Source organism: Zea mays, chromosome 9 (assembly GCF_902167145.1).
Source record: "Zea mays cultivar B73 chromosome 9, Zm-B73-REFERENCE-NAM-5.0, whole genome shotgun sequence".
Taxonomy (NCBI): domain Eukaryota; kingdom Viridiplantae; phylum Streptophyta; class Magnoliopsida; order Poales; family Poaceae; genus Zea; species Zea mays.
The window spans coordinates 32,884,118-32,899,200 of NC_050104.1; positions in this window are offsets into that span (position 1 = coordinate 32,884,118).

The window sequence follows — 15,083 nt, forward strand, 5'->3', positions numbered from 1 at the left end:
CGCATGTAGCCGGTCTTTGCGCGGGCAGATTGGTGTACGCTTGTTAAGCTTCGCCCGACTGCACCCTTAGGCGACTGTTGTGCGGATAGTTTTCGCGGAAGACATCGATTTGCCGCAATTGTTGTGCTAGCCTGGCTGCACCCTTAGGCGACTTTTGCGTGGATAGTCTTCGCGGAAGACTTCGATTTTACGCACTTGTTGTGCTAGTCCGGCTGCACCCTTAGGCGACTTTTGCGCGGATAGTCTTCGCGGAAGACTATGATTTTTCGCACTTGTTGTGCTGGTCCGGCTGCACCCTTAGGCGACTTCTGCACGGATAATCTTTGCGGAAGACTTCGATTTTTCGCTCTTGTTGAGCTAGTCCGGCTGCACCCTTAGGCGACTTTTGCACGGATAGTCTTCGCGGAAGACTACAATTTTTCGCATTTGTTGTGCTAGTCCGGCTGCACCCTTAGGCGACTTTTGCTCGGATAGTCTTCGCGGAAGACTACGATTTTTCGCACTTGTTGTGCTAGTCCGGCTGCACCCTTAGGCGACTTTTGCACGGATAGTCTTCGCGGAAGACTACGATTTTTCGCACTTGTTGTGCTAGTCCAGCTGCACCCTTAGGCGACTTTTGCGTGGAGTTGTCGCACGCGAGGGTGGCTATCGCTGAGCCTCGCGGTGACTTTGTATTGGTCGAATGTCGAAGACCGCCGGCGCGGTCTTTTTTCGACGCGGGTTTTTGCGGGGGATTTTTCGCTTGTATATTACATGACTCCGCCTCGTTAAAAACCTCACCCCCGGGAGGAAAAGAGTGCGGGCCAGAATAAAATTGTTTCTGCGAATTACAAGGGCGAATCGGCCCTGATGAGTCAAACAAAAAAATTGCGGAGATTGTCGATGTTCCAGGAGTGCTCCAGGTCTTCGCCGTTTGCCGTTGCGAGCCTGTATGCGCTGGGGGAGGCCTTCGTCTTGACAATGAAAGGGCCCTCCCACTTGGGCTCCAGCTTGCCCCTGGACTCTGTCCGAGCTGTTCGGACGAGTACGAGGTCCCCTTCGCTGAATTCTCTCGGGATGACTGCGTGGTCGCGCCATGCTTTTGTCTGGGCTTGGTATTTATTCAGAGCTTGTAGAGCGAAGACTCGGTCTCCATCGATGAGATCTTTTGAAGTGGGCTCGTCCACGTCGGGGACGGCTGACGGGGCTGTTCGCGGGGACCCATGTTTTATTTCTTGTGGGGTCATGGCCTCCGATCCATATAGAAGGCGGAAAGGGGTGAACCCGGTCGCCCTGCACTTAGTCGTGTTTAGCGCCCAGACCGCCTCAGGTAGCAAATCGACCCACTTGCCCTTTTTTCGTCGAGGAGCATCTTTTTGACAGCTGTGAAAATTTTTCCATTGACGCGTTCCACTACTCCGTTGGACTGCGGGTGATATATTGAGGCGAAGGCAAGCTTGGTGCCAATGGAGAAGCAAAAATCCTTGAAGTCTTGGCTGTCAAACTGCTTGCCGTTGTCGACTGTTAGTTCGGACGGTACTCCGAAGCGGCAAACAATGTTTTGCCAAAAGAATTTCTGTGTAGTCTTTGATGTTATTGTGGAAACGGCCCTTGCCTCGATCCATTTGGTAAAGTATTCGACAGCGACGAAGGCGAACTTAAGGTTCCCCTGAGCCGTGGGCAGGGGCCCGACGATGTCCAGGCCCCAGCGCTGGAGAGGCCATGTGTGGGCGATCAGTTTTGTGAATTTCGAGGGGCTGTCTGATCGAGGAGAAAACTTCTGGCAGGCTTCGCAGGACCTTGCAACCCGATTTGCAGCACAGATCATTGCGGGCCAGTAGAAACCTTGGTGGATCACCTTTGCAGCTAGGGCCCTTGGCCCTGCGTGAGAGCCGCAAGTACCACTGTGGACTTCGCGCAGGATTTGGACGCCTTCGGTCTCGGTGACACATTTAAGCATTGGCTGACTAACCCCTTTCTTGTAGAGTTGGCCCTCAATCAGTGCGAAGTCCCGGCTTTGATGTTTGAGGCGCTTGGCCTCGTTGATGTCAGTTGGGTAGTAGTACCCTTGTAGGAACAGGGTTATTGGTGCCCGCCAGTCTTCGGTCATAATAAGGTTGACTATGTGATGGCCCTCGCTGTCATTGGTTATTTGGAGCCCTTCGGGGCTCCGGACGGCTGGCGTGCCGATGACATGGTAGAACACGTCGGAGGGCAGGGACTCGCCTCTGGCGACAGCCTTGGCCAGTGCGTCGGCCTCTTCATTCTTGGCCCAGTCCACATGCTGCAAGGTGAATCCCTTGAATTGTCTCTCGAGACTTCGGATGGCCGCGAGGTATTGCATAAGTGCGGGGTCCTTTGTTGCATAGTCTTTCTCGACTTGGCCGGCAACTACCTTGGAGTCTGTTCTGATGATGTAGGTGGTGACCCCAAGGGCCCTCAGCTTGCGGAGGCCGAGGATGACTGCTTCGTATTCTGCTATGTTATTTGTGCATCTGTCAGATTCTAGAGCGAAGCTGAGGCGTGCTGCATATCTGTGCTTGACCCCGGCGGGTGAGGTGATGACTGCAGCGGCGCCTGCCCCCGCATGGCACCATGCGCCGTCACAGTGGATCGTCCACACCTTCTCTGCGGACGGGTCTGGCTGTGTTATTGGCCTAGTCCAGTCGACGACGAAGTCTGCCAGGACTTGTGACTTGATGGCTGTCCTAGGCTCGAAATTGATGTGGTAGCCGGAGAGTTCGGCCGCCCACTTGGCAATCCTCACCGATGCCTCCGGGTTTCTGAACAATTCACCGAGTCCCCTGTCTGAGGTGACTCGGACCTTGAATGCTTCAAAATAATGGCGCAATTTGCGCGAAGACATAACAACTGCGTAGGCAATCTTCTCCAGTTCTGTCATGTTACATTTGGACGGTGTCAACACTTCAGAGACGTAATAAACTGGGCACTGCCTGATCACGCCCTCAACTGTCTGCTCCTGTACCAGTGCCGCGCTGACCGCATGCGGCGAAGCCGCAACATAGAGCAATAGGGGTAGCGAGGAGTCGGGGCTTGTAAGGACTGCCAACTCCGATAGGTACTGTTTTAATGAGGCGAAGGCCGCTGCCTGCTCTGGTCTCCAAGCGAAGTCTTTTGCGCCACGGAGAGTTTTGAGGAAAGGAAGACTTCGCTCAGCGGATCTGGAGATGAATCTGTTGAGGGCGGCCAATCTGCCCGTCAGGCGCTGGACGTCTCTGGCAGACTGCGGAGGCGTCATGTTGATGATGGCCTGAATTTTGGTTGGGTTGGCCTCGATGCAGCGGTGTGATATCAGGTAGCCCAATATTTTGCCTTGGCGAACGCCGAAGATGCACTTTTCCGGGTTTAGGCGGAGTCGTGCGTCTCGCATGTTTGCGAATGTCTCGGCGAGGTCAGCGAGATGGTCCTCCTTGCTCTTGCTGGCGACGACGATGTCGTCCACATATGTGAATATATTTCTGCCAACTTTCCCTTCGAGCACTGTTTTGGTAAGCCTGGAGAAGGTGGACCCGGCGTTCTTGAGTCCCTCCAGCATTCTGATGAAGCAATATGTGCCGAAGGGTGTTATAAAGCTGGTGCTAGCCTTGTCTTCCTCCTTCATGTATATCTGGTGGTAACCGGAGAAGCAGTCGAGGAGTGACATGACTTCGCATCCGGCTGCGCTATCGACTATTTTGTCGATCCGCGGCAACGGGAAGTTGTCCTTTGGGCAGGCCTTGTTGAGACTGGTGAAGTCGATGCACATTCGCCACTTGCCGCTCTTTTTCTGCACCATCACAACGTTGGAGAGCCACGTGGGGTAAGCCACCGGCTCGATGAATTTGGCTTCCAGGAGGCGGTGTACCTCTGCCTTGGCGGCCTCTGTCTTCTCGTCGGACATTTTGCGAAGCCGCTGTTTTTTCGGTCTCACCGAAGGGTCAATTCCCAAGCTGTGCTCAATTATGGATCGGCTGACCTCGACCAGGTCGAGGGCTGATCAGGCGAAGACATCTTTGTTCTTGGACAGGCAGCAGAGGAGTTTCTCCTCTTCGTGCGAAGTGAGGTCTTCGCTGATAGTGACTGTCTGCTTGGGCGTGGCCTGGTCGAGGGGAACAGTCTTGGTCCCGTCGTTGCTCTGCAGCTGTGCCTTGTCGTGCTCTTTGTCGGTTGGGTTGACGGACGCTGGGACCTCGCGCTGGGCTGTGAGGCAGTGCACATTTCTTTGTCCGGGGACGAAGTCCCGCTCTATGTTGCGCGCAGTCTGTTGATTGCCGTAGACCGCAATTGCGCCTAATGGACCTGGTATCTTCATGCACAGGTACAGTCCGTGAATGGCTGCCTCAAACTTATTGATGGAGCCCCGGCCCATGATGGCATTGTACGGATATACCATATCCACAATATCAAAGGTCACTTGCTCACTTCGGGCATTGGGTGCTACACCGAAGGAGAGAGGCAGCTCTATTTTGCCGACAGGAAAAGTGCCCTTGCCGCCGAAGCCATACAACGGGTTGTCCGAAGGCTTGAGCAGGCTGTGGCTTATGCCCATGCGGTCGAAGGTGTGGAGGAAAATGATGTCCGCCTGACTGCCATTGTCGACTAGGACTTTGTGCAGGTCCCAGCCTGCCACGCTGCAGTTGATAACCATGGCGTCGATGTGGGGGGCTCTGCGCAGGTCGACGTCTCATGCGTCGAAGGTTAGCGGTACGTGGGACCACTTTGTCTGCACGACTGGGCCAGTGATGGCGACGTGGTTGATGCTGCGGTAGTGGTCCCGCTTCTGCCGCTTTGTGTCGAAGTCGGTGCTGGACCCCCTAGTGATCATGTGAATGACTCCGCGATACGGCTGATCGGCGAAGTCTTCTTGCTTTGGGGCGTGGGGGTGGGGGATGTTTTGATGTTGCTGGTGTGGAGGTGGGGGTGGGGGAGGTACGATTTGTACTTCCTAATGGTGTTGGTAAGCGTGGTGCGGTGGATGCGGGGCGGGGGCGTGGATATATGGTGGAGGGGGTTGCTGGTAAGTGTGCACGACAACTCTAGGGTTGTCGGCTGGCTGCGCCCGTGCCATCCTGTCTTTGGTGGCCTTCGTCTCTGGGCAGTCTCTGGTTTGGTGGGCGCAGTCTTCGCCATGGAAGAGACAGTAGAATCGGCGCGGCGGCTGTGCACGCCCCTGACCCCTACCGCGAGTTCCATTTCCGCGGCCCTGGGGGGGATATTCCTGGCGGCGAGGGGCGTCAGCAGCGGGGTGCTGGTTGGCAATGTTGTGCACTTGCTGTTGATTGCGGCCGTCTCGACCGGAGTCTTGCTGCGGAGTCCTTGTCCACGTGCGGCTGGACTGTGGAGCATCTTTAGGCTACCTTGCGCTGGTGGAGCTCTTCGGATTTGGCGTATTTTTCAAATAGCTGATATAAATCCTGGAGGTTCTTGGGCGGATCTCTGATGCAGTGGCTATAGAGGACGCCGGCGCGAAGGCCACTGATGGCGTAGTGGATGGCGATCTGGTCATCGATTGAGGGCAGCTGTGACTTGAGTGTTAGAAATTTGCGGTAATACTCCCGCAGAGTCTCCTTTTCCAGCTGCTTGCAGAGTGAGAGTTCGGCCAAGGCGTCGGTGTCTGGGCGGTACCCTTGGAAGTTGAGCAGGAATTTGTCCCGGAGGCTTCTCCAGGAATCAATGGACAGCGGAGGCAACCTGGTGAACCAGGTGAGAGCTGGGCCTTCGAGGGCGATGATGAAAGACTTGGCCATCGTGGCATCGTCCCCTCCGGAAGATGCAACGGCGACCTGATAACTCATTATGTATTGTGCTGGGTCAGTGCTGCCATTGTACTTGGGATAGGTCCCTGCCCGAAATTTGGCGGGCCAAGGCATCACTTGCAGATGTGGCGCCAGGGGACTTCACTCGTCGAGGTTGTTGACCCCTTGGAATGGCGCGGCGTGTGGGAAGGTGTGGTCGCGCTGGGGGAAGCACGGGTCTTCCAGTTGTGCGAGCTGTTGCAGGGGTGGCCCATGCTGTAGGCCAAGGTGGCCTTCGCGCATGTCTTCCAGTTGTGCGCGCTGTTGCAGGGGTGGTCCGTGCTGCAGGCCGAGGTGGCCTTCGCGCTGCATCAGCGCGATCTCCCGCTCGAGGTCCTGGGCCTTCTGCTCTTCGTCGTGTATCATTTGCCGCACCTTGGCTAGTGCGGACACGCGCTGGCGCTTGGCCTCCAGTATCTCTTTTTGCCTCTGGAGATTGCGGTTCTTGAGGCACAGGGCGCGCAGCTGTAGTTGTTCTTTCGCTGAGACGCCGAGGACTTCACCGTCCTCGGTGAGGTCTGCGCCCTCCAGTGGGGCGAAGCTTGGGGGAGGCTGCGATTGTCCTTCAGGGCTGCAGGTGTGGAGAGTGTCGTCTTCGCAGGTGCGGAGAACGTCGTCTTCAGTAGCCTCTTGGTGGGTGGAGTGGGTGAGGGCGAGGGCCTTGCCCTTTTTGCGGCAAGCAGTGCTGCCTTCGCAGCCTCGTCAGCCTTCGAGTTAGCTTTCTTGGGTGCCATCGCGGGTGGTTTTTTCGTAGCACGAACGGTGGGCGCCAAATGTTGGAACTTGCTACCAGGTGCAAGGGGATCCAACAGGGGTGAGAGTCGGCGTAAACAGGGTTCTCGCACGAGATGGCAAAAGCTCTGTTAATCTAGCATCTTAAGGGCACTGTCGCGGGGGTATTTATAGGTACCTGAGTGCCCAGCGCCCTGTGTTAAGGACGCATGTGCCCTCAGACATCTAGGTTATCCCCGGAATATTCCCATAAAGCGGGGTTACATACCGTAATTACAGGGATGCCTTTACAAATTAGGCCCGTAACGCGCACCGGCCACGCAGGGCCTGTTACAATGGGCCGGATCACACGTGGGCCTCCGTGCTGGACGAGGTCGCAGTGATGGGACGACCTCGTCACAGGTCTTCGTCCGATGACGTGTGGGACGAAGGGTGAGCCTGCCTGTTGTCTTGTCTCCGCTGGTCCGACGATTACGGCGAAGGCATCGAGCGAAGGGTGGCGTCTTCGCCTTCGCCCCAACAATCCCCATGGAGAAGTACTTGGGCGAATGAATCCCTTGTCCAACAATTCTTGTAACTGCTTTTTCAATTCCGCCAATTCTGCTGGAGGCATCCTATAGGGTCTCTTAGATATAGGAGCAGTTTCGGGTTGCAACTCAATTGCAAACTCTATGTCTCTGTCGGGCGGCATCATTGGCAATTCATCCGGGAAAACATCTGGGTACTCACAGACCACTGGGATTCTCTCGACAGGTGACTCCATCATAGCGAAGGCACAGGAATGGGTACACCCCTGGTCGGGTAGGTACAGGGTGATCTCTCCATCTAGTGGGGAGTGGATCTCTATGGCTCTGGCTGCGACATCGATTACCGCATGGTGTCGTGATAACCAATCATTCCCCAAGATGATATCCACACTATCCAATCCCATGATCAGGAGAGTGGTTTTAAATATGAAGCTACCCAACCTTATTGGTACGTGTCTATTGATCTGATAGGTGGCAACCCTGCCTCCTGGTGTAGAGATTGTAATACCCCCATTTGTGTGATGAAAAGGTAACTGGCACTTGGCACTAAATTTGGTACTGATAAAACTATGTGATGCACCAAAATAAAAAAGAATGATTGCAAGATAACTCAAAACTGAAAAGATACCAGTCGTGACGGGTGCTCCCTCTGGAATATCAGCCATGGTGGTGAAGTTCAGCCTGCCTTGTCTCACTTGCACCTTCTGTCTCTTGCCTTGGTTCTGATTAGAATTCTACCCCTGCCTCTGCTGGTTCTTGGGGCAATTCTTGGCATAGTGTCCAGTGCTGCCACAAGTAAAGCATCTATTGTCATTGGCTTGACGGTACTGCTGCTGCTGCGGCTGATTGTTGTTCCTCTGAACCGGGTGCTGAGAACGGTTGGGTGCCTGCTGCTGCTGCTGTGGTCGGATCACCCAACGTCTTTGCTGCTACTGAGGTCCCTTGTTCTGAGTGTCAGATACAATCCTGAAGCGTTGAGGCTGAGCTGAAGGTCCTGCCACAGGGGTCTTCCTTTTCTTTTCTGCCTGGCGGGCTATGATGCAGTCTTCGTGGGAAATGGCCATGTTGACTAACTCATTGTATCTGTTGGCCCTGACTGTATTGAGACGGTCGCGGAGCTTAGTACTGAGGCCCCTCTTGAACCTGTCCCTTCTCTTCTCATCAGTGTCTGCATGGTAGTCTGCATACCGACACAAGTCGTTGAAAGCCTGAGCGTACTGCAACACTATATGATTCCCCTGAGTGAGTGCAAAAAACTCATTGAGCTTGCGGTCCATAATGTCTGCCGATATGTGATGCCCTCTGAAGGCTGCCTTGAACTCTCTCCATTCCACCACGTGGTCAACTGGCTGCATAGCGATGAAGTGGTCCCACCATGTCCACGCGGGTCCGCGAAGTTGCTGGGTGGCGAACCTGACCTTAGCCACATCTGAACAAACTCCATTAAGCAGTGGGAATTTGGATTCCACTACCCTGAGCCAAACATCAGCATCAAGCGGATCCTCTACCCGAGTGAACAGCGGCGGCTGAGTGCTGAGGAACTCCTGATAAGTGGCTGCTGCTGAGGGACGTTGATGGCGATCACCACCACCATAATGCTGAGGTGGCGGCTGACGCTGAGCCAACTGTCGCAGAATCTCATTCTGCTAAGCCATTAGTTCTTGCATGGTAGGAGGCAGTGGCAGGGGTGGAGGAATGCGCTCATTCTATCCACGACGTGCTCTTCCTGCCATCTGAAAATTTAGGATGCTCTTAATATCATACTTCTGATGTCAGGGTTCATACGTGGTGAAAGATTCAAAAGGACAAGATTTGCAAAATGCCAACATTTCCTTGCATACTTCATAAAAGATACCACATGACATAAAACTTCCCTCATAATTAAAAGTTTACATCATCCATAATTCCAAAAGAGTTTGTTACGATTACATCAGTGATCAAAAGACTCAACTCTGTCTAGCCTAGTACCCCAAGGGTGCAAAAGCTAAGCTAGCTTCGAGGAGTTCTACTTACACACACTTCTAACCCAATCCCTGTAACTTAATGAACAAACAAGGCAACGCTTGACTCGGGGGAAGGGGGTCTCCCTGAGCCAGCAGTGTCCAGGCTAAATGCGGGCTCCGGCTCCACTCCTCCCTCGATGTCAACATACTCGTTGGCCTCCATGTCCTTAATCTCCTGATGGTGCATGTCCAAGTGCTGGTTAGTCTCCTCGAGTTGTTGTTGAGTGTTTATCAGCTGATCCTCGAGAACTTCAATGGTGTTCTCCCTGGCTCCCACTAGCTCCTCAAGCTCCTGTATCTGGTTGGCCATCTGTTCTACCTGCAGGTCCTTTTCCACCATCTTAGTGGATAGGTCTACCACCAGTTCCTCTCTGTTATCTAAGGTGATCTTGGTAGCCTCGACCAAGGCCATTAGCTGAGACATTGCCTCACCTCGCACCGCTTGCAGGCGGTACAGGGCATTCATGCATCGCACCGTCAAGTGAGCAGTCTGCCCTGGGTAAAGAGCCCATATATCCTTGGCATTCTCCTCTCGGTCTTTCCACATTGGGTCGTCCTCCTTCTCAGCGGAGAACAAGCCAATGGGATGAGTAGACAGCTCCAAGGGGTGAAAACCACAGAAGGTCGTCAGCCCGTGGAGAGCAATGGCCTCGCTAGTGTCTTCAGCCTGGTATCCGAAAGACTCGGAGTCCAACGAACACCAGCCTGGCTGCAAGGGATGAGGTTCCAGGGTCATCCTCACCCTACAGCGGGGCACCCGGTGCTCCTCGAACAGCTGCACCGCGTACTGGGGAGGCGTCGTATAACCAGCTCCCTGAAGTACCTCCCACAAGATGCGGGGAAAACCCTCTCGTGCAAGTCCATCCGTGTGGGATTGTGTGTTCCCTCCTTCCGAGGATTTGTGAGAAGTCATCTGTGTACGGTTAAGCGTAAGCGAAAAAGAAAAAGAATTACAAAAATAAAAGGGGATCAAAGCTTGGCCTATCGAAGGTTACGATAAGGTCACTGAGTGTACTGAATCTTTCATTATCATGTATTTAAAGTTTTTACCTAATTATCAAGTAGTTTCAGTAAAGGATGCATGCATGCTCATCCTAAACGACCTCATTTCAACTTAGAGGGGATAGGGAAGAACTCCCATCCCTTATAGTAGCCTGTAGGGCTTACTCAAATAGCCACCTAGCTACCCCTCTATTATCCTAAGGCTTCACGTCCTAGGTCTATCCAACATTTGTTTCTAACCAGTTTTATTTTTTTTTGAAAAGGATGGTATTTATAGTTTATTGATTCCTCTGTGGTGGTACAAGCTCCGATACCAGCTATGGCGGAACCGCCCGAATTATTCCAACTTAAGTGCCTAAGTCCAACCTTAAAGGCTAAACCACACTTAAATGGGAATAACTCGTCAGTCCCTCAGATCTAGTCCGACGAGGCCACTAACAGGATCAAGTACCACGTACTCACTCGATGGTGAGGCACAGAGCAAATACAATAAAACATAAAACCATACATTAAGGAGTATTAAATTTATTACAACATCATCGGAGTTTAGCAAAAGTAGTGGTCATTGTTCGAAATGCAGCGAAATAAAACTAACGATAAATAAACGGGGAGATGTGGAAGCCTGTCCCATCACTCCTCATGTTCCTCCTCTACTGAGGTAGGGTCCCACTCGACTATCCAACCCGGTGGCAAGATGGACGGCCAAGTCACTCCAGCAACCATGTCCTCCAGAGAACCTGTAAAATTTTGCCACAAGCAAGGCTGAGTATACTAATACTCAGCTAGACTTACCCGGTGTGAGGAGTCTACTCCTCTACCTCTAGACATGCAGCTGTTTGGCTGAGGGGTTTGCTTTGCCAAAAGCACTAGCTGAGTCTAAAATCAAGTTTTAACTTTTTCAAGTTTTAGTGCGACTCTCTTAAGACTAAATGTGTACCTATCTAATCATACATGGTATCAAACATTTAGCATTCCACATCTTTTGCCAAGTCAACACATTTCCACTTGTTACTCAATGCAGTACAATGGATCAAGCAGCCTCATTAGCTACGAGAAGCAGACGATTCGAATCGAGTTTTTATCCTTGCAAGGTAAACCTAAACACAGGACGTGGCGAGGCACTCCGTCCCCACACACATCAACTGTCCCCATCGATTCCCTGGCAACAAATTAGGGCTCACCGTCTTGGTGTACAATGCCTCACTGACCCCGACTGCCATCATGCAGTGACCGCACCTGTACCCACCATAACCGGAATGGGAGACCACGTCTCAGGTCGCATGAGGGGCAAAGTCTGCGGGCAGGTTCACTCAGGTACTAGGCTTACCGATTTACCATATTTCTCAGTATGTGTTTAGTACGTTCAAACGCTTGATACAGGTATCCGCACGTTAATCCTTATTCCAATTTCATCTCGTTGACCACGTATCCCCATGGATCAGTGTCCACAAACCATCATCATTCTGCTTATCAAAGTGGATACAACCAATTCCTGAACTCGCGCGAGTGCTAGAAAATTCACTCGACTTCTACCGAGATCCCTAATTAGTAAAGCAGCTACTCGACCTAGCATACTAGTATCCATCACAAGGGAAAACCTGAGTTCATGCAACTAAGTTTTCGGTCAACTCCTATACTTAAGTGCTCAATACAAGCCTACAAACAATAAGTGCAGTAAAATAGCAAAATATAATTGGTTATGCATAAACCGGGGCTTGCCTTCCAAAGCTGAGGCAGGCAGATCCTCGATGGCAAGCTCTGGTGCTGGATCCTGGGCTACCTCCTGAGCAACTCCTTGCTCCGGCACGAGGATGTACTCCCTGTCAGCGAGATTACAGTCTATGGAATGCAATTAATAAGATATATGCTTATTAATGACATGATAAATTGTAAATGTTATGCATGGTACATTAGTACTAAGTTGAGTGAGACTCTAGGGTTTCTTTTGGGTATACTTAAGGGTTTTAGATTTTTCATCTTTGATATTTTGAAGGAAGTCACACTTTTTAATTATATTTTTATGCTCTATGAGCCCCTTGGAAGGTTTGGTTGTACATTTTCTTTTTCTCCCCAAAATTCCCTGTTTCTTTCTATTGTGCTTGTCATTAAGCATTTTTGAACTATCATGGTCAGTTAACATTTTCCAAAAATGTTATAAAAATTACAGTGGGTAAGTATTTACCTCTGTGGGTTATCCTAGAAACTTGAGGTTGAAATTAATTCAGATGCTCCTTGTGTAAAATTATCAAAAGTAAGGGTAAAAGGGCACTTTACACTATAGCTCTAATTTAGGTGAGGTCTCTGCACTAAATTTTTTTGTCAAGATTCATAGGTGATATTAGGCCTCTGTGTTAAAAATCACAGAAAAAGACCTACTGGATATTTAGTTGTGATTTTCTAAAGTTTAATGCCAAAAAGGTACTTATAACTAACTTGTTATTTGAAAAATATTAAACAACAGAACTCATATTTTTCCTATATTCATAAAAACAAAATATTAGTTATCCCAAGGTTTGGGGTGTTTTCTCCTCAAGATTATTTTTCTAAGATTTTCCTAAGTTTTCTTTGTTTTCATAAAATAAGAGGTAATGCGTTTCTTTTGTATTAACAGAGGGTCTACAAAATTTTCCAGTGAACTATACTAAATAAGTGAGCTAGCAAAAATGTGGTTGCCCCCTGGTTCTTATTTTAAATTACCTTTTCTATTTTCTTTAACTTTGAGCTAAAAAAGGTTTAAATGGTAAACCCTTCCTTACTTTGGTGTACTGAGGGGTTTACTATTTTTAAACAGATTAGGGAGTGATTAAATACTTCTCTGATTTTTATTAACCCCAGTCTAACAGTGTAACTATTTTTCCCTCTTTTATTTAGCTTTTGGCAAGAACACTATTTAATTCAAAACTTAAAATTCTTCTGCAACACTTAGGGGGTTTTGTATTTTTCCTAAGGAGTTCACATTATTTAGAACCCGGCAAAATTGGTTTGACTAAATTTGGTTGAATAAAACTAAAGTTATGAATTTTACAAGCTCTGTTTGTATTTAAAAGAGAAATGTTTAAAAGGTTTTCTGAAAAACCAGTTTACACCGAGGACCCTGGGCTTTTTCTAAAACAATCCTTCAACTTATACCCCTGCACAACTATTCATCTGAGTCTCTGACAATTCAAATCCCCCCTGACTTCTTTTCCTTCTTCCCCGAGGTCCCTCCCCCCTTTTGAACAGTACCCGCGGAAGTAAATAGGGCGGCGCGGCTTACCGGCGGCGAGGGAGGTCCGGCAAAGGGCGGGGTTGGCTTCGGGAAGTCCTTGCGGTCACGATGAGGTACGGCTCGACGACGGTGATGGCCGGAATCGGCCGATCCACGTGCGCAGGCGGGCGAGCTCGTCGGCGGCGGTTGCTCCGGCCTATCCATGGTGATATAGTTCAATCCAAGGGCACGAGAAGCTTCATGGGGCGCTAAGGAGTCTACCCGTGCAAGGAATAGAAGAAGGGCTCACCGTGGAGCTCGGTCTATGCTCGCCGGCGGTCGGGTGAAGTCCGACGACCTTGATCTGGTGTCTCCGGCGAGGCAGAGCTCGATTCCTCGCTCTGGGAGCTTCACCGAGGCACGTAGAGTCTCTCGTGGGTCAGACGAGGCTAGGAAAGGCTCGGTTGGCCGGTCTACGGTGGTGGGTTCTCGAGCGGCCGCTGGCACGCTGCGCGCCGGGTAAACGCCGGTGATCTTGCACTCCAGCGAGGTCGAGAGCGGGCGGGGGCGTACGGTTGAAGCCTTGGATGGCTTTATAGGCGCGGGCAGTGGCACTGGCTTGGCTTGGCGCGGCGCGGGACGCTTGGGGTCGGGCGCCGGGCGTGCTCTAGCGAGGTCAGGGCGCGTCGAACACGTGGAGGTGTGTTTCTGCCCTTGTTCAAACGTTTGCTGAGATTGCAAACGTGCGAATCTTGGCAAAAATCCTGCGCAGACCTCTTGCCGACACCTAGGGCTATCTCTTGTATGTGAGTTCCAATGGCAGATATGCCCTAGCTAGGGAGATATGCGGACGCCAAATCTGGGTTGTCTCACTGTTCACCCCGAGACAAAAGTGATGTCAAATTGTGTCAAACGAATTTGACTCGGGTTCAAATTTTTCCAGTGGGTTCCTTAGGTAGTTTGGCTCTTTTTGGTATTCAGACCAAGTGGTTTTGGCACATTTACTAAGTGAACACGCCTGATCTTTAAACTAGGGTTTATTTTTGACTTAGAGAAGATTAGAGAGCTCTAGTGTGCTTTCTACTTAAGAAATGGATTTGGGGTCTTTAAGGGTCCTTTCTGTAATGATTCCTTTACTGTTTTTGTAGATACCTTAGTGTACTTAAATTTTGGTTAAGGATTAGAAACAAGAATTTGGCCATTTGATTTGCTTGCCCACTAATCCCTTGCTTGGAAGTCTAGTGCTTTAAGGGTCTAGGTTTTAACTTCTTTTGCCCAAGGTGACAATTGCTCAAAATGTTTGGGGTGAAGCTTTTGTCATTAACATTCTTAGTTAATCCATGGTTTCCAAGGCTTTGGGGCTCCCTCTCCTCCACTTAACACATGTGATAACAAGTCATGGGTACAAGTAGGGCCTTGGTAACACCTGGGGTGTTACAGCATAGTCTACTCAGCCTTGCTTGTGGCAAAATTTTACAGGTTCTCTGGAGGACATGGTTGCTGGAGTGACTTGGCCGTCCATCTTGCCACCGGGTTGGACAGTCGAGTGGGACCCTACCTCAGCAGAGGAGGAACATGAGGAGTGATGGGACAGGCTTCCCCATCTCCTCGTTTATTTATCGTTAGTTTTATTCCGCTGCATTTTGAACAATGACCACTGCTTTTGCTAAACTCTGATGATGTTGTAATAAATTTAATACTCCTTAATGTATGGTTTTATGTTTTATTGTATTTGCTCTGTGCCTCACCATCGAGTGAGTACGTGGTACTTGATCCTGTTAGTGGCCTCGTCGGACTAGATCCGAGGGACTGACGAGTTATTCCCATTTAAGTATGGTTTAGCCTTTAAGGTTGGACT